Here is a 20,096-nt window from a genome sequence, read left to right on the forward strand (position 1 = left end):
AGTCTTGTCTCACCTCCCTGGTGAGTCAAGCAAAGCTGTCGTGGTGCTTCTCCAAAGTGGAGAAGCTGTCTGCATCAATTAGTAAGGCCAAGGAAATCAATGAGAAATCAAATACTGTGGATATTAACGACATACCTTGGAAAACCAGAGCTGTCCCTGGATTAGATTGTTGTCATAAAGCAAGATCTGCCAGTGACATTTGTCTGTCCAAAGTGCTGCTGGACCCCAAAGTGCTGTTTTAGCAGCTAACTCAGTGGTGGATGTATGGAGCTTTAAGCTCTTTCTGTAGAGGAAAATATGGAAAAGATACTCCATCCCATGGAGACAGGATGTGGGAAGAAGACTTGTATGAACTTCTGACCCACTGTTTATCCATTTTATTAGAAATTTGATCCAGCAGCAGCCAGCAGAACATCACTAATTTTGCTTTGGCACAAAACCTTACTGATGTGCCAGTACTATTCACTTGGAGATGGCTCCAGGTATGTAATTGGAATAACTGTTATTCCGTAGACAGTGTAGATCCCTTTTCCTTCCTGTTTTGTTGGCTCTTCTCTCTGTCTTCCTCCTCACTTGTGTGCTGGGGGCAGGCCCTTGGTAATGGTGAGGGGGAAAGAACAACACAGTGTTTGCAGCCTCATCAGCCTCGGCTCCCAGACGCTGCCCAAAGTCCTCCTGGTGCATTTTATGCACAAAATTTGTCCTTACCTTTTTGAGTCCATTGCCCTTCGTGTAGGTAGAGGGGCTGCCGGGCTGTGTGGGAGTAATTGCTCACCAGTGTGTAACCCTTTACTTGGAGTATTTCCAATCCACTTCCTTCAGTTTCCCATGATGTTTCCCTCAGTTAACCTGCATAAAATGGGGGCTCTTGAGATATTTTTCATCTTATGACATGGTTGGACTATGATGCTAATAACACCAAGATTGTGGGCTCAATTGCTTACTTAAGAGTTAGACTCAGTGATACTTGTGGGTCCCTTCCAACTCAGAATATTCTGAATCTGTGAATCTATGCTGTACTGTTGATAATACTTATATTAACTTTCACATCTGCTGTAATTTGTGGTATCTGTGGAGAGACTGATGAGAAAGGGATACTTGTACTTGGGGAAAGGCTCATACCCTGATGAGAGAGAAGGCCACCACTGGACAGTGACAGGGAAATAAAGCATCAGACAGTCCTTTGAGAGAATCAGTGATGATTGTGTGTGCTGGGTGAGGCAGGGATCCCACCGTGTGCTCCTACCATTAAAGACTGTCAGATGTTGTGCCTCAAGGGGCAGAATTGAAGCATCAGTTGTTCCCTGCCTTGTTTTGCAGCCTAACAGCCAGTGGTGCAGCTGCAGCACAGATGTGTTCCCTGCATGTGTGGGGCATGGAAAACATCCAGCTGCAGAGGGAGCCAGGGCTGAGGGGTGTTTGTGCAAACAGAATCAAGTCCTTTCATGTCTCTGTGTTGTGGGGAGGAGCCATGACATAAAGTCAGTACTGAGAAGCACCCTGGCCCACCTCACCCTGACAGAGCCCTGTTATAAAAATGAATTCTTCTGTCAAGGTAGTTCATAAGAATGAAGGCCTATCTCTCATGTTTACGCCCTTTTGTGCTCATTTTCCGCAAACAGCCCGTGATTACTTTGCACAGGCTGCAAATGTTCACAGAAAACTGATTTCAGTTATTTCTGGGCACGGGCATGGAAGTGCATGGAGTGGTATTTTTGCAACACCAGTGTTGCACTGCCATTCTGTACATGGCTGCTATGTACCAGCTCTGTGTGTCTCGTCTGTCAGCAGGGACAGCACCCGCAACCATGTAAGGCCAGACCTTGTGATTCTTAGGCCTTGGGAAAGGAAAGCCTTCACAGCAGCTTCCATTCTGTCTGTGCTCTGTGTGTATGTGCATGGGCCTGCTGCTCCCCAGTGTGCTGGCTCTGCAGTGCCCTCAGGGAAGGCTGTTGGTGTTGCCAACACCCCAGATTCCCTTGGAACAAACCAAACTGACACAAGGAGTGGCTTTTATCTGTCTGCCTGGCCTGGAATTGTGCTCTGCACCTATACCTGTGTCAGACCAACATGCTTCAGAGTGGCCTCTACTTCAGGCAAGCCCCATTATTCATGGTCACTGCAGTGAAAACTCAGACTTTATCCAGAACTGGCACTCATCCTGTGCATTGAGTTGCAACACAGAGTGGCAAAATTTTCCAGCGCCTATTGTCCATTAAGACCTGGAGGAACTGGAAGCACTGGCTGTAGTCAGCAAACCCCTCTGTGAGACTCTGGGGGTGATTGTCCTCCAGTAGCTTCCTGTGATTCCAGCCAGAAGGATGGAGGAACTCCACAGCATCTTTGGGAGATTGTCCCAGACTGGCCAAGCCTGTGCCATCGGCTTTGTGAACTGTTGACTCAAGCAATTCTCCAGTCAAAGCACTGACAAAGACAGGGGGTGTTCTTGGAGACTGAGACCCAGGAAAGTCAAGGAGACCTGAGGCCTCCAGGTGTGTGAGGCTGGACCAGGGCAGGAAAGCCCCACTGAAGCAGGCAGAGGGCAAGCCTGGGGCTAGTGGAACAAGGTGCTTGTGGAGGCTGTGAGAGTGGGATTAATGCATCTCAGGGTGAAAAATGCAGGGTGAAGGATATAGAGCTGCATTGGCTCAATGGCAGAGACAGTGCGTTAATTTCCTCAGAATAAAGAAAAGAATTATCCATGCTGGATTTCTGTCCAGAACAGAAATGGATTCTTTTGTACTTTCAGTTTCACACATGGGTCCAATCGAATACTCATTGAAGCCAAGAGGAATATTTCTATTGACTTCAATAAACTTTATATCAGGGCCATAATGAGGCATAACATGATGTGACCAGATTCAACACTGTGTAGGTCACCAGCTAAGAAGATAACTGCCTGCTGATAATAGCAAATCATTCCTAGGCCTGTGCTGGTGCTTTCCCACTGCTTTAAGCTAGAACTAAACAGAATATCTGTTCTCAGATTGAGTTCTGGATAAAATGTAGATATTCTGTGCTCATACAGGAACCAGTAACCTGGCAAACATTTAGTAACACAGGTATTCATGACACAGAGTGCAGATAAATGTGTATCTGGAGATACGCATAGGGAGATGGAATCTGGATAATTATTGAAATTTAGATAGCCAAGGAATCCACCCAAAATTACTTATGATTTGGAAAAAGTGGAATAATTGCATGAAGTTGAAACTTGATGCAGAGAGAGTTGCACCAAAGTTCTCTGAATTCACCAAGAGAGGGGCATAAACTTCTTTTGAAAATCTTCACGTTTTGCTTTCTGCCTAAGTAAGCTCCAGCTTTAAAAGAGGAATCTTGGGGTTTTTTTTCCTAGGAGCAGCTGGAATGCAACTTCTGAGAGGAGTGAGATACACAATCCCCCTTACACTTTGATCTTTGGGAATAATGGAAAATTCTACTAAAGCCAGAAAGTATAATGAATTTCTGTTTTAAGAGGACTCACTCCCAAAGTGCAGTTATTGAAGATGCAAAGGAAGGAATTAATCTACTGAAAGGTGTCCCTGCCTGTGCCAGGGGTGTTGAAATGAGATGATCTTTAAGATCTCTCCCAATGCAAACCATACAATGATTCCATGAGCTGCAGGACTGTATGCTTTGTCCTGGTCCCCAGAGTGCGACAAATATGTTTTTTCTTGGAAAACCTTTGGGTAGATAGAGGCTGTTGAGCATCTGAAAACACTCTGACACTTTTATTGAGAAATGCAGAGCGAATATTTGTTTGTGCCTTCCCAAAACTTCATGTTGTCCAGAAAAAGTGAAGATTATGAAAATTATTCATGGGTAGTTTGAGGAGCCAAATCTTTTCTCAATCTGCCACTTGCCAGAATGATTTGAGCATTCCAAGGCAAGCTCTTAACCATGGCTGCATTACATGGTGTGCTAAACGAAAAACAGGTTAAAAAGGAAGAGACAATAACACGTGGCTCAATAAATGTACACAAATATAAAACTGAGAAAAGATAAAGACAAAGGGAGAGGTGAAGCAGAAGCTAGCAACGCTCTGCTCACTCTGCAGTGGTGGGTTGGAGGACATGGTGCTGCAGGGTCAGCACCCTGAGCCATGGTGAGATGCACCCCCAGCTCTGCCAGAGTGTCAGGGGTCTGAGGTGGTGACAGGGGGCTGTGGGATGCAGGATGATTTTGTGGGTGGCTGCATTAACCCCCTGCCTTCCCCAGGCCACCCTGCTGGCTGCCCTGGCTCCTGGTACTGGTGCTGGTGCCAGGCTGGGCCAGGGGCTGCCGGCAGGCACTGCCTGCTCGTCCTCAATCTGCTGATCCTGTGATCCTCTGTAGCCACAGAGGAGAGAATGAGAGGCTGGGTGGGAGAGGAGCAGGGAGCAAGGGCAGTTCTCTGGCTTTTACAGCTGAAATCTCCCCTGTTCCAGGCTGTAGCCTTACTGGTGGGAGGGGAAGAAAATCCCAGCTCTAAAATCAAGCCTAGGAGAGCACATCAGGAGGCAAAAAACCTTCCCATATTTACTCTCAGTAGACTATCAAACAACACCAGGCTATTAATTTGGCTTTTGAGTCTTCACTAAAGCCCATAAAAGCGCAGTTGTCAAATGGAGTTCATTTTAATTTCCTTTCAATCACAGTAAATTATTCAGGTGATAAATCAGCTGGGGCAGCCTCCTGGCTGTAATAGAAACCCTAATTCCTGGCTAATTATCCAGCCCATTGCTGCCAGCAGATCAATACCCCTACCGAATGGAAAGGGCGTGGGGTCCAGGCAGGCAGGAGGGCGGAGGGACAGCAGCTGGGAGCACAGGCACCCATGACCCCTGCCCTCTGCGGGGGCTGGAGGGGAAAAAGCTGTGCTCCTGCTGGTCAGCAGGATGTGGCAACTGGCCCCTTGCTGCAGTTGTGGCCCCTTGCCCAGCCCTGAGTGCTGGGCTTTGCTGCTTGTCCCCATGGTAAGCCATGTCAGGGGGTTGGGTGGTGTAGGGTATCCCCATCTCTGTGCCAGACAGGAGAGTGGGCAACCCCTGGATTATCCACCTGCCCTTCCTCCCTCCTCTCTTGCTTACTCAAAGACCAGCCATTTCAATTCCAGACCCCCTCAGACCTCGGATACTCGAGCTGCTCCCACCTCGGTAATCCATGAGTGTGCTGTGGGTGTGTACCCCCACCTACTGCAGCCCTCTCTGCCAGCCAGTTGTGCCCTTTAAATATTACTCAGAAGGAAATCTCAGGCTGGCAATAGTTTTCCTTGTCCAGTAGAACCTTTCAGTAAAAATGAAACAGGTAAAAATGAGAGGACCAGCACTCAGCTGTAAAATGGAGCGCTTCACTGTGACACAGCAGCAACCTCAGGAGGATGACAGTGGCATTTACCCCCATCTCCTAGAGCTGCAGAAAGCACTTTGAGCCTGCAGGCTATGCTGTCAGCTGCTGTCTGCAGCTCAGCGTCATCGAGTTATTCTGTAAAAGTGTCTGATAGAGCTCCACCGTTTGTCTCAGACACTTTCATGCGACACCTGTGCTGCTGTAGAGGCTGAAGGCTCCTCAGGACAGAGTGTCTTCTCTGAGCCCTATGTCCCTTCATTGCACTGCTGGGGATGCAGAGGGATGCACCACCTTCTCCTTTGGCTTTCCTCTGGGTTAGATTGAAAAAGGAGAAAGAAACCTGCCATAGTGTTTCTTCCTGCTAATTTTTTTTTTTTTAATTTTTTTGAGGGGAAAGGCTTTTCTTCTCAAATAGCAGCAGAAAGCACAGCTCCTTCGGCCAGTACCTCCTCTTTGCATACCCTCTCCTTTGCCCTTCCTTGTGAGCATTTCTTAGTGCATAAGCTTCTGAAGACCGCAAAGAATTCTGTGTGTGTGCCACCTTGTTATGTCACGTTGTGTTGGGTGGTGACAGTCACAGCAGATTTTGTTGTATGACACCTGTGTGTATTCTGTGTGACAGTAGGGCTGTGCAGGCAAAGAGTTTTCTGGGGAAGGAGCATGACAGGAGCCATGTATCCAGCAAACGTCTTCCTGCATCAACATGTTCCCTGTGAAAAGCAACCCTGCAGCTTTCAGGGGCAGCTGAGGATGTCTGAGGGGGTCTGGAATTGAAATGGCTGGTCTTTGAGTAAGCAAGAGAGGAGGGAGGAAGGGCAGGTGGATAATCCAGGGGTTGCCCACTCTTCTGTCTGGCACAGAGATGGGGATACCCTGCTCCCCACTGCAGCTCAACGCCCAATGCCCCTTCCCAGAGGACCTTCCCTGTAGAAGCAGGTGGTGACCAACTTTCCCACTGTGTCTAGAAGTAATGGGCATCCTGGGGTCAGGATTTCTCCTGCAGACTTTTCCAGAAGGTGACACAGAGCATTTCCTGCAGTCTGCAATACCTTGGGAGCATGACCATGCTGAAGAGAAGCTCTGGTAGAGCAGAGAGCTGGGGTTCCATTGCACACACCCTGCTGTGATGGCAGTCAGTACGATGAGACCAAGCTGGGGAAGAGTAACAGCAAACACATTTCAGGGATTTCAGGGTGAATTTGAAAGACTGAATCTCTCAAAGTGCCTTTATGGTGTTAGGAAGCCTCAGTGATGGCTGGAGCTGATGCAAATGATGCTTCTCTCTTAGTCTGAGCAGTGGGATAGGTGGGCTACATCCCTCAACTTACATGACTCTGTCTGGGGACTCTGTGTGTCTCCAGGGTTGCTAAGTGTGAGTTCTTTTCCTACACAGGGGAGTCCTTGTCACCTCCTCCTCCCTTTGACCCATCAAAGAGGAGGAATCCCAAAATACCACGGTAGACAGCTCCTTTGAGAGTTGCATTGCATTCCTGGTTATAAACATCCCCTTTTTTCCTCCTGACTGCTCTTAAACATGACTCTATGTAAAAATACAAATTCATAAGTTAAAGGAAAGGCCAGCCCTGCTGAGGCTTGCGCTCCCACATCTCCTTTGTCTTTGTCCCCTTTCTCTATGCTCTCCAAAAACTGGAGGGATGTCTTCTCCCCCTGGCAGGCTCCCCACATTGTGCACAGGCTTGTGCAAAGTGAATGTTGGTGACATGTGACATGGTCAGCAGCTGGCAAAGGCAGACCAGCTCTCCCCTGCTCTGGAAGCTCCTCAGGGAAGAGGATGCTACTGAGGAGGAAAGCTTTTTTCCCTGAGAGCCTGGTGTCTTGCTTTGAAAGACAGGTGTTTGCAAAGTAAGGCGGAAACCTCTCTCAGAATGGAAAAATTGTCACCCTCTTCCCTCCAAATTATTAGAACTTTTAGAAGTTAAGGGGCTTTCAAGGAAAGATATGAGAAAAGGAATAGCAGTTCTTTATCACTATGTATGTGTATAATAAGGTAAACAAACAACTCTGGCAGCAGCAACAAAGAGAACCAGACACCCCGTCCCAGCCAGAAGCACAGAGCCAGCCCCAGCCTGAAGGACAGACCCAATCCCTCTGAAGCACAGACCCAAGCCCAGCCTGAAGCACAGACCCAGCCCTAGCCTCTCCTGAAGCTCAGCCCCAGTCCCAGCCTCTCCTGAAGCTCAGCCCCAGCCTCTCCTGAAGCTCAGTCCCAGCCTCTCCTGAAGCTCAGCCCCAGCCTCTCCTGAAGCTCAGCCCCAGCCCCAGCCTCTCCTGAAGCTCAGTCCCAGCCTCTCCTGAAGCTCAGCCCTAGCCTCTCCTGAAGCTCAGCCCCAGTCCCAGCCTCTCCTGAAGCTCAGTCCCAGCCTCTCCTGAAGCTCAGTCCCAGCCTCTCCTGAAGCTCAGCCCCAGCCCCAGCCTCTCCTGAAGCTCAGCCCCAGTCCCAGCCTCTCCTGAAGCTCAGCCCCAGCCCCAGCCTCTCCTGAAGCTCAGCCCCAGCCTCTCCTGAAGCTCAGCCCCAGTCCCAGCCTCTCCTGAAGCTCAGCCCCAGCCTCTCCTGAAGCTCAGCCCCAGCCTCTCCTGAAGCTCAGTCCCAGCCTCTCCTGAAGCTCAGCCCCAGCCTCTCCTGAAGCTCAGCCCCAGTCCCAGCCTCTCCTGAAGCTCAGCCCCAGTCCCAGCCTCTCCTGAAGCTCAGCCCCAGCCTCTCCTGAAGCTCAGTCCCAGCCTCTCCTGAAGCTCAGCCCCAGCCTCTCCTGAAGCTCAGCCCCAGCCTCTCCTGAAGCTCAGTCCCAGCCTCTCCTGAAGCTCAGCCCCAGCCCCAGCCTCTCCTGAAGCTCAGCCCCAGCCTCTCCTGAAACTCAGCCCCAGTCCCAGCCTCTCCTGAAGCTCAGTCCCAGCCTCTCCTGAAGCTCAGCCCCAGCCTCTCCTGAAGCTCAGCCCCATCCCCAGCCTCTCCTGAAGCTCAGCCCCAGTCCCAGCCTCTCCTGAAGCTCAGCCCCAGTCCCAGCCTCTCCTGAAGCTCAGCCCCAGCCCCAGCCTCTCCTGAAGCTCAGTCCCAGCCTCTCCTGAAGCTCGGCCCCAGTCCCAGCCTCTCCTGAAGCTCAGCCCCAGCCCCAGCCTCTCCTGAAGCTCAGTCCCAGCCTCTCCTGAAGCTCAGCCCCAGTCCCAGCCTCTCCTGAATCTCAGCCCCAGTCCCAGCCTCTCCTGAAGGTCAGATCCAGTCCCAGCCTCTCCTGAAGCTCAGTCCCAGCCTCTCCTGAAGCTCAGCCCCAGTCCCAGCCTCTCCTGAAGCTCAGCCCCAGTCCCAGCCTCTCCTGAAGCTCAGCCCCAGCCCCAGCCTCTCCTGAAGCTCAGTCCCAGCCTCTCCTGAAGCTCAGTCCCAGCCTCTCCTGAAGCTCAGCCCCAGTCCCAGCCTCTCCTGAAGCTCAGTCCCAGTCCCAGCCTCTCCTGAAGCTCAGTCCCAGCCTCTCCTGAAGCTCAGCCCCAGCCTCTCCTGAAGCTCAGCCCCAGCCCCAGCCTCTCCTGAAGCTCAGCCCCAGTCCCAGCCTCTCCTGAAGCTCAGTCCCAGCCTCTCCTGAAGCTCAGCCCCAGTCCCAGCCTCTCCTGAAGCTCAGCCCCAGCCTCTCCTGAAGCTCAGTCCCAGCCTCTCCTGAAGCTCAGCCCCAGTCCCAGCCTCTCTCGGCGCAGCGCTTTGCCCTCCGGTGCAGTTCCGGGCGCAGCCAGCAGGGGCGCTGCTGGCTCCCGGCGGGGCAGGGGCGCCGTGAGTCCTCCGCGCCTGCAGGGGGCGCTGTGGCGGCAGCGGCGCCCTCATGCGGCAATGGCGGGCGGGCTGAAACCTCAGAGCGGCTGCTGGGACAGCAGGGATGAGCAGACTCCAGAGTGGCAAGTGAAATATATCAGGTGCTGGGTTACAGTGTAGTGGGAAACCTGGAGCAGTGGCAGAGAAGCAGCTGGGCTCCTAAACATGGCAGGGAGTGGCTCCCTGGGAGGGGTGAGGGCTCAGGGTCCAGGGGTTTCCCCTGAGGCACCTGAGTGGATGGTGAGGGTCTTTTTTTTTTAGTGAGGTTGGGCATTAATAAAGTCCCAGTGCAATGGCCACTCTTTGGAGCAGAGCTTCACTCACGGTAGGAGATGGCAGCAGGAGATGGAACCCCGCTGTAGTGGTGACTTCTCCCCACTGCGACCAGGGCCTCTCTCCCCTCCAATGCTGAGAGTGAGGGGAGTCCATCCCAGTCCCCCATCCCCTGCCAAAATCTCACATCTCTGTCCTTCTAAGAGACCCCCCCCACCCCAGGTGAGAAAGTAACCAGCTACACTCTCCCCAACCTTGGCCATTTCTTTTGTCTCTTAATTACCAGTCACTATTCTCTCTTAGCAACAGTTGGGACGAAATTCCATGAAATAAACAAAAGGAAAAAATCCTAACCCCCAACACCTCAGGAAAATGTTTGGAAATTGCAGCCACAGCACCATTCTTGTTGGGTAATGCTGAAAGGGGATGTTTTTCCAGACATCAAGTTTCATCACAGCACCTTCCACCAGCTTTACAGCCAGAGCTTAGTGACTGCATAGAACACAACATCTGGCAAAGGCAGCAGGTGATCTCCTCCAGAAGATTTTGCATGGTTTCTAAGTGTGATAGAGAGATAGGAAATCTAACAAAAGCTTTTCCCACTTGTTATCTTGATAGAAGTGTTCACATTTCTTTGAAATTTGGGAACTGGCATTGAGTAATTGCATCTCTTTGTTTATTGTGTGTTTTGCAGTAAAGAATTTATTTTTTTAGAGAGATAAACAAGGTCCTTCACCAATAGCAGACAATGCTATGTAACAGCACTAGTTGGCCGGTTATGCCAAAACTGACCAACCTCCTTATGTCTAGGTTAGCCCTACCAGAGAAGGAAGGACAACTCTGTCTGTGAACACACTTGCCTGTTGATTTAACTCGTGCCTGGCCCATTCAGATTATTAAACTGAAGGGCTTGCACCAGCATTTGAAAAATGGAACAGTACTTCTCTACTTAGACCTCAGTAAATGGCTGGATCCCACAGGCTCTGACAAGTTTCAAGTACATTTTCCAGTCTTAGTTTGGAAATCACTGCTGTTCCACAGTCATTCTGTGAGTTTTCTCTAAATACATCACCTTACAATTGACAAAGATGGGTGTGCTCCCTTGAAGAACTTGGTGTGCTAAAACCACTCAGAAGGAGCCAAACTCTCTGTGGGGGTTCACAGTGGGAACACAACAGACAGGGGCATGAACTGGCACAGGAGAGGCTCTGCAGGCTCCGAAGTTGTGCAGTCTCTGTCTGGTGATTTTCAAGACCCACCTAGATGAACCCCTGAGCTGCATGGCCTGGCTCCATAGCTGGCCCTGTTTTGAGGGACCTCTGAAAATTCTTCCAACTCAGGTCGTACCACTGCCTTGCTGCTCATCCACTTTATTCATTCCAGTTGTTATGATGTGTTTAAGGAAAACCTTTGTGTGGCTACAGTGAAAACTGTGGTTAGCGTGGAAGAGCAGCACTGGTTCGCCCAGTGTATAGGATGAGATGGAGAGTTGTTTGCCATGCAGTGCCAAGGAGCCTGAGAAACTTGCTCAGTGCAGAGGCTGGATTTTCAGAAGAATGCCATAGTTTTGGGTTGCCATTTTTTTTTAGTATGGAGTTGAACTAGAAACAATCTACACTAGTGTCTGAATGATGACAAAAAGCAATTGTGGAGCTAAGCCAGTTCCACACAAAAGGGACTGATTCAAAATTCCTCTCTGCTCGTATGAATACTGGCCATTTAGATTTTTTTTTGCAGCAGATTTTTACAAACAAACAAACAAATAAACAAACCCCAAACCCAAAACCTGAGAGAGCTCCTGCACTAAGAGAGTACATTAACATGTACGGGCATGATTTCAGCTCTGCTCCTCTCACCCTGAAAATGGAATGAAATAAGGGCAACATTGGAGAGGCAAGGGTTTCTCCTGCCAAATCCCCTTCAGGCTCAGGGCTGACCTGAGGTCCATGTCAGTCCAGATAAGTCACTCACAAAGGGCTGAGGGAGAGCTAGGTCCTGGAGGTGATGAGTGCATTCCTGGAATAGGAGCTATGGAGAGAAGCCAGGCATAAGAACTGCGCTTGTCAGATGCTCTGTTAGGCTTGGAGTATTTCACTGGTTATTAGGACCTCTCTAAATAATTGAAGCACAAGATTAAGTAATGAATTAAATTATGTTACACAAGAAATTGTCATCAGATTATTTACCTGATGGATGACTTTCAGGCATTGTCAAACTGTGAAGCTTGATAACAGTGGGAGATTTTGTTGACTGCATAGCTCCTGAGTCTGTGTTTTTGTTCAAGTGGTTCTTCTCTGGTTCTTCTCTGGTGAGTGGAGAGGAAATTTTGAAAACATAACCCCAAATACCTCTCTGGCATAAGAACTGGAATAGCTTTTGGGGTGGAAGAGGTGCTCAGGTAATACTGGTGGTGGGTTCCCTTCTGGTTGCCTGATGCTGTTTGCTTGTGGTGATGCTCCACGGCATGTGTGGTGCCCAGGTGGCGTCTGCAGTTTTAGCAGCAGAATAGTGACTGTCACAACACCAGTGTGCCTGGCTGGACCTGTCTTTGCTACAGAAAATGCTTTGATAAAAACGGAAATATTTCACTGAAACCTGTTGTCTTTGATGATTTTTCTGTATAGTCGGTCCATCGCTGAAGCCCGTCATGATAGTGGGGCATCCAGCAACAATAGGCTCTGGGTGTCATCAGACAGGGTCTCTGCACTTGGAACCAGCATCTTATAGGTACCCTGACTTGTCAGCTTGTCTCTGTTTTGCTTAATTTTTTATACCAATGTGCAAACAATTTCTGGTGTTCCTGGGTATATTTCTGAAGGTGAGGAGCCCATTTCCCTGCCCAAAGCAAGCTGCATCAAAGCAAGCACTGCATCACTCCCCTGATGTTCCCTTGCCCAGGGCCTCCATTTCCATGAGGCAGGCCTGCAGCATGCCTGAAGGGCAGGGAGCCTCTCCCCCACTCCACATTCCCAGCAGCCATCATGACACTTTTTGTTTTCAGGACAAAACACTCTGGTTAAGATATCCAAGTCAGTCACTTTGCCTGCTGTCAGTGCACAGAGTTTGTTCAGTTCCTGCTGCCTTTCTAATCCCATTCCTCCAAGGACATGTAATCAGAAAGTGATGCATAATGCTTCTGAAAACAACATTTGCACTTATAGAATCACAGATTTGTTAAGGTTGGAAAAGACCTTTAAGATCAAATTCATCTGTCAGCTCATTGGCACCACCATATTAATAATTAAACTCTGTCCTCACCCCTATCCACATGTTTTTTGAGCACTTCCAGGTATAGTGACTCCACCACTTCCCTGGGCAATGACTTATAAACCTTTCTGTATTTTTCTCTCCTAATATCCTACCTTTTCCTATATTTGCTATCTCCCCAGGCACAGAACCATACAATCATATAGATTGGAAAAGACCTTTAAGATTTCTGTCTTTTCCATAAACATGCTGTAGTGAAAACTGGCCTGCAATATTGTGGCCCTTTACCATTCTAGTTCAGGTGAAGGTGAAGAAATGAAAGAAAAGCTTTGGAACAATATGGGGTGTTTTTTTTTAATGTGGAGTTTTTTTAGTTTGTTTTTGCCTTTTTAGAAAACATGAGATCAGTTCTGTATTGGGGATTTGATGGGGAATTCAGCATTGAAGGGAAAGTTTATCCCCCGAAAATGGAAGGCAGAAGGCTCCTGACCTCTACAGGATGATGAGACCCCAAGGGCCACCAACAGGAAAGGCAAAAGACTTTTGGAGAATGAAGAATGCATGTTGGCTTGGTGTTTGGCTTTGAGATACAGGAGTTGATGAGTTGACGTGGATTTGTTGAGCTTAGACTTTGCGACATGTCACAAAACAGCAAACTCTGTGGCTTTCTCTGTTGGCTTCCCCCTGCATCAAGGTTTGGTGCCTTTGTAGGTGCGGTGAGTGCAGGGGCTTTGGCTACCTGCGGGGATTGGACCCCGCCAATCTGCCGCTTTGATAATCACCACTTTGAGACCAGTTTACTGTACACAATGCTTAATAGGATACAAAAAATGCTACGACAGGATTCTCAGATGGCAGTTGTGAAACACATTTGGGTAGCTCATGTGGAAGCATGACACAAATACCAACTGTTCTTGAAAATTTGCATAAGACTTCTCAAGTGTCAAGAGCCATTGGTGGGATGGATTGAAGCTCTGGGAATGCCAGCCTCATGCATTCTCAGTGTGCATTCACATTTCTGATTCATATTTCTCCATAAAGAAATAATTGACAGTGCTGAAGGTTGTGTTTTCTTTTCTGCACAGTCATGCTTAGTGCTTCAGTGGAAGCAGAGGGGCCACCATGATCGAGGATTGTACCTTTTCCCTCCTGCTCTGCCTGAAAATGTTAGTGTCGAGAGGGAAAGTGTCCAGTTCCTGTCCTGAGAAACAGCATTTTTAAACAATATCTTGTAGCAATTAGAGGCATAAAAGCCTATATTTTGTGCTGGGTTTACGAAAAGTGAATTGCTTTTCCACCAGGGTGCGTTGTGCTAAGCTTATTTCATTATGCGTCTTGTGCTTTACTTTCGTTAGGTGCTTCCTTTTCAGCACTGCATATAGGATGGTGGAGGCTGCTGAGAAAATTCAATTGATGCTGTGCTGAGAACAGGTGCTGGGGGGAAAGGGCAGGAAATGGGGGCAGAAGAGAAATGCCCCATGTAACTCTGTGGGGAAAGCAGGAGAGGGCTGCCATGGGAGGAGGAGGAAGGCTGGAGAGAGGAGGACTGGAGAGAAGAAATTGGAGGGGGTTGGGGCAGTTGCAGGCACTGGTGTTGCAACACAGAAAGTGGGAGCAGGCTTCTGGAAAATCTGTTTTCTCAGTAAACAGAACTGGGAGGTTCTGGCATGGAGACAGAAAGGAAGCGCCTGTGCTGATGAGGGTGGGTGGAGGTTTGGGCGAGCAATCCTATTGTTTAGTGTCCTGCAGGAGCACAACTGTTTATGTTATATAGAGAGGTGCTAGAGTTGTTGAGGATAAATATGTGATGTTGAAACTAGTAAATCCTGGCAGAAACAGAAGTCAGCTTTGCCAGTGTGGTAGTGTTGATGTTTCTGTTTGTCCAGGTGCTTGTTAGTGGCCAGGTGAGGCTGAAATCTGGAAAGCCACCTCAGCTCATTGCGTATGCTTACCACTCTTGGGCTGGCCTTGTGTGGTTTTCAGTGCAGGCTTCATTTTGGAAACCAAAGGAAGTTTATGGCTCTTGAGGACATAGTTTAGTGGCAGCCTTGGCAGTGTTGAGTTAACTGCTGGACTCAATGATTTTAGAGGGCATTTCATCCTCACTGATTCATGATTCTGAATCATGAGGGCTGTCAGTGCTTGCTGGGCATTGGGGACTGCAATGGCCCCTGGAGGGCTTGCTTGGAAAACACCATCTAAGCATCTGCAGGTCTCTGCTCTCTTCCCATCAGACTTTCCCAGAGATCCAAGGACAGTAGGCATGAGGGATTGCCCAGCAGGGATTTGGCAGACTGACCGGTCTATCAAGCACATGCCCAGGCACTGCACACACTACTCAGGCATTGCTTTTGTTCAGTCTGCTATCTCTGACTCAGAAACAATATTAAAAACATATCCAGCAGCCAGCATGGGCAGTGTTCTGTGCTGCTGCTCCACGGGGTTTTGCTGTTCACTATGGGCAGCCTCACTGGCACGTGTGTGTGCGTGACTGTGCGCACGGGTGTGATTTACTGGCCTGTGCAGTGCCACATGTCTTTAAAATTATAGTGCCCGTTTCCTGCTGAAATAATTTCTACATAGAGAGGCTCCTATTATAGCAAGAGGAGCATGGACGTCATGATTTATTATTATTTATGGTCCCAGGGTCTTGTTTATGCACGATGGGTTAGGTGCTCAGGATAGAAATGCCATTATGCAAATGACATTGAATGTCCTTACTGAGCCTAAATAATTTTTGTGTTGGACGATTAAACCTCATCTGTTATTGATATGGGCTGCAGTCGGGCTATTAAAGAGTCCCAACAGTACTTACTCCCAGTAATGGGAAAATTGAGAGGAAGAGGCTAAACAATTGCCTCAAGTGTGCTGTGATTGTCTGGTAGGAGTGGAACATAACGAACCCCCTGAATGGAAATCGTGTTTACTACTTAGGGATAAATAAAAAGAGAGAACATGCAATAAATTGTGCTTTGTGATCTGAATTGGCGCACCAGAGAATTTGCGTACTTTCAATTTACTTATTTATTTGATTTTTTTTTTTCAGGGGTGGAGGGGGCAGTGTGATTGGGATGCAGATACTGCAGGCAGCCGGGAAGGATTCCTGCAGTGTGTGCCCCTGGCCGAGTGGCTGGGGAGAGCTGTCCTCGGAGCTGCGCCGGTGCTGCGCTGTCCGCTTTGACACAGCTGTGCAGTCACATTTTGATCAGTGTTGATAGCTTATGAATTCCAAAATTGACAAAATTTACAGAAAAATGAGGATAATCCATCTTCCTTAGCAGCCTGTCAGGAGCTGGCTATACTTCATAATCTTCAATTACAGATGCTATTTTCAGACATTTACATGCAGATATTAGAACAAAATGAAAATGAGAAACAAAGAGTGAATGGAAATGCAGCTATTTATATGTATAAAAGAAAAACAACAGGTAAATTCTTGGCATTTAGATTGGATTTGGATGTCCCTTTGGAAAATCTGAGAATATCTGTACCCACTTACGAATTGTACTGTGGAAATGTAAGATGTAGTATATCATTTCCCTTATGCAGATAATGTGAAGATTGGGTCAAAAACAGGTCAGTTATTTTGAAGTATGAGGGTAAATGTGTTCATGGCAGGGTGCACAAGCTAATTCTCACTGCCTTCAAAGGAATGTCTGGGGATGTGTACAATCCTAATTGGATTTGGGCTAAAATGAAGCACAACTGTTAACTTTTTATAAACATATATGTATTGTGAAAGGGAGGTTCAGCAATACCCAGTTTAAACTTAGGGGAAAAGGTTGTACCACTGAAACCAAACTTCCACGTTTTGTGACACAGCATGAGCTCAATGTGGCTGAAAACAAAGAGAAACTAGGGTTCAGTCCCAGTTAGGTGTGTAAATAACATTTATTCCAAAGTAGGATTAGGTTTGGTGTCAGCAGTGCCCAGTGCAGGGGATATCATGTAAATTATTAAATGGGGTGGTGGTTGGCAGGCAGCAGTGGTGAGACTTTGATGTATAGGTTTCCAGGAGTCTTTCCCACCCATATCTTGGGTGGCTGAGTAGGAGGGCATTAGGCTGGATTTTCCATTCCCGTGAAATTCCAGGCAGAGCAGCAGTGGTGCCTGCAGCTGCAAATGCTGCTGGGTTTCTGAAAGCCTGGGGAGATTAATTACAGCTGCTTTGGATTAAACTCTTCAAACCATATCTAACATTACAAATTTTTTACCTTTGTCAGGCTGCGTTGTGGGTTTCTGTGGACAGCCTGCTTGGTGTGTGCCACTTTTGCCTCTATTTATTAATTAATTTTAAAATATTAAGATGCGGAGATATTTGGAGTGAGGTCTGGCTTGCTGCCGTCAGGGATGACCTGTGGTGGGTGTGATCTGAGGGACAGTACTGTGTCTTTCAGGGGCCTCAGTGTTTTCTTTGGCAATGAAGGCTTTTGACACACCATCTCTGTCAGAAAGGAAGGCAGAGCACACAGTCAGTGAGGAGGCAGACTAAGCCCTGAAGCCCCAAGCTGGCACCTTGCACTGATGGTCTCAGCTCCTGTTGAGCTGCTGTTGCTGCTGCTGCTGCATCCTGCGCAGCACTGTGGGCTTGGGGGCAGCTGTGCCAGTGGCAGGAGAACACAGAAGGTATTATTTCATGCCTGCCTGGTGCTCTGATTTGGAATATATAGCAGACGCAAAAATCAACATGTGCAAGTCCCAGTGGACCCCAGCTGGCTCATTGTAATGGCCATTTGCCCTGTGCAGCAGACAGCTCTTGTCTGTCTCTGCTTGGTGGAACCTCTTCAGCAGCATTGTGAGGTCTGTGCCCCACAAAAGGGATGAGGTGAAAAGGGGATACATTTGTCTCACACCTTATGGGTCACAGCATTGCTGCAGGGCTCATTCCAGCCTTGTAGCTCCCTGAGATTCCCACACTGGCACCTAAAAACCAGGCTTTTTCAGGGAGCCACCTGGTTCCCTGGACAAAATCTCATGTAAATATCAAAGAGACAATTTTTGTACACATAGGGTAGGTTGGCTTTTCGGTGTGTTACACTCAGAAAAAGTGCAGGGTGAAGCTGATTGTGATCTGCCTCTCTGCTTTACTGCAGGTTTGAAAACAGTTATGAAACCCTCCTGCACCCTTTTTCCTACCATTTGCCTATCACAGTCACCACTCCAAGGGATTAATAGTTAGAAATAAAGCTTTTGTAATGGAGGTAGATTCAAAACCTCACTTAGAGCAGCAACTTCCCGTTTGAACTTTGCAGAGACGTCTAATGGGGAGGGACTGTGCAGACCCTGCTGCTGGAAGAGGACTTGTGCTGCTGCTAACAGGCACACAGAGATTACTCCTTTCCTCACCACTGCGGCCACTCCCCCAGCTCCTGTCTCCCAGAGTTGAGCCAGAGCAGAATAGGATAGGGCAGGGGAACACACAAGATCTGGTCTTGCCCCTCCTTTCAGTTTGTCCTTCTCAGTCTCTCTTTTATATATACCTCGTTTCACATGTCTGTGTTTTCTCTCCTCCATGCTATGGCAGTGGTGCTCCATGCTGATGAGACAGTGCGTGGTACAACCGCAGGCAGTCATTTTTCAGGTAATTTCTAGGGTAATGAACACCCGTCTCTTGCTTTTTCACCCACCAAGCAGAAGGTCAGGCTTCCTGGCTGCACGAGGAGGGACCCCTGGCCATGATGGTCATTCTGGGCTGTTTACCCAGCAGCGGTGTGAGCTCACTAGTGCAGGAGCCAAATCTGAGATCCCTTCTGCTGCTTCCACCCCAATCAGCTGGAGAAGCTCTTGGGAAGCGTCAGCAGGAGGGTTCAGCAGAAGGGTCTCAGTGAGGCCATGGGGTGAGGGGCTGCTCCATGATTGTTGCCTTCCCCTGGGGTGTCCTTTCCACTCTGGATGGGGTGCTTGAAAGGAAGAGGTCTTCCTGGGGGGAATGGGAAGAGGGGACACCGCTGTACCCCTCATGAGAGGTTCAACACCAAACACTGTGATCCCACAGTGTAAGAGAGGTTTTTGCTTTTTCAGGGGGCTCTAGATTCACCTGGCCCTCCATGGCAGTGAGGAGAGCTGCAGACAGTACCCCTAGTGTGGTTTTAGGGTGAAGGCTCCTCCACTCTGCACTCCTGATGCCCCACTCCTTGGGGGCCAGAAGATGCCTCTGCTGACCATCACCTCTCTGCAGCACCTTGCTGTTAGCAGCACTGTTTCCTTTTCTGCCCACAGGCAAGTGCTAGTCACTGCCACTTTGCCAGCCCAGTGCTGGCCCTGACCCTGCTGCTTTGCGGTGCAAACTGTAACTGCAGAGTGGAGGTGATGTGGGGGGGTTGGTCCTCCACTGGGAATGCATGATGAGAGGGGAGTCAGCAAGCAGAAGGCCTGCCCCTCTGCCTGCACTTGCTCTGCCTCAGTGCTAGAAGCAGTGGTCAGTGCTTGCTCCGTGTGGCTGTTAGTGTTCAGCTGATGGTTGTTCCAAGAAGGGATCTGGGCACAGAAAAGTAGCTGGGAAATCCTTTAAAATTGGAAAATCCCTTAAGATCCTGCTATTCTTACCTCTGGGAAGAGTTGCTGGGCCATGGCAAAAGACACGCAGCTCCCATCTGCAGGAAGTTATTGGGACCAAAGGCAGGGAAGGACCCCAAATCTCCATTTTGCACATCTTCAGCTCATTCTTACCACAGTGCTGCTCTCCATCCACACTGTGCTGAGCAACTGTAATGCTTCCAGTCCCTCCTGCAGATGTCGTTCCATGGTTTGGGACTGTGCCACTGTATATTGCACCACTCACTGTGGTGCAGTGACAGAAGAGCATGGGCTACCTCTGTTGTAACCCTTGCCAGATTATGCTACTCTCTGGCTGCTGCTTGCTTGACACTAGAAATGGTCAGTTTCTCCAAGCTCAGAGGGCTACTCATGCCTCATGTGCACGGTGCTTCCAGGTCATTACAGTTAAAAGTCTTAAATTTGGTCCCGTTTCTCCCAGGGTCAGTTCCTTGGACTCCCGAAGGAAAGCAAGCTATGGAGTTATGCATTCCTGTGTCTGTGAACCGCAGTTGAGAGCTTAGGCTGGTTCCACTTGGGTTTGTAGTTTGGGATGTGCACCTCCTTCCTCAGTCCTCTCATGTGACCCAGCCCATGGCAGGGGTCCCCTTCCAGCTAGATGCTTCCTCCAAACTACAGGTGTGCAGCTCTCACTTTGTAATTGGAAGCCACATTCACTCTCTGCCTGTTGAGAGGGGTGGATCTTCCTCATGGGAGGATACAAAGTGATTTTCTAGTCTTCATATGGTGTGGTTATGGCTTTCATAGAGCAACATGGGTGAATACAGGCATCCCTCCCCAGGGATTTGTTTGCGCTCTTCTAGAGATACCAGAAATTCCAAACAGCAGCATGCAAGGACAGGTTTTTCCTCTGCTGTGCTGCCAGTCCATCCGTGCTTGTACATCACCAGCTGCTTGGGATGTCTCTGTAGGGCTATTG

The 20,096-nt window shown here is 48.8% G+C and overlaps 1 protein-coding gene and 1 long non-coding RNA gene across 2 annotated transcripts in view; one reads left to right on the plus strand and one right to left on the minus strand.

Annotated features, from left to right (window-relative positions):
- Positions 1–20,096, plus strand: part of PAX5 (paired box 5) — a 134,969-nt gene that overhangs the window by 49,641 nt on the left and 65,232 nt on the right. The gene's annotated exons all lie outside the window — the stretch shown is intronic.
- Positions 383–5,330, minus strand: LOC135290405 (uncharacterized). Its single transcript, XR_010353179.1, has 3 exons — positions 5,132–5,330; positions 709–849; positions 383–593 (listed from the first exon to the last, which is right to left on the minus strand). It is a non-coding gene; the product is annotated as an uncharacterized LOC135290405 (long non-coding RNA).

Source organism: Passer domesticus, chromosome Z (assembly GCF_036417665.1).
Source record: "Passer domesticus isolate bPasDom1 chromosome Z, bPasDom1.hap1, whole genome shotgun sequence".
Taxonomy (NCBI): domain Eukaryota; kingdom Metazoa; phylum Chordata; class Aves; order Passeriformes; family Passeridae; genus Passer; species Passer domesticus.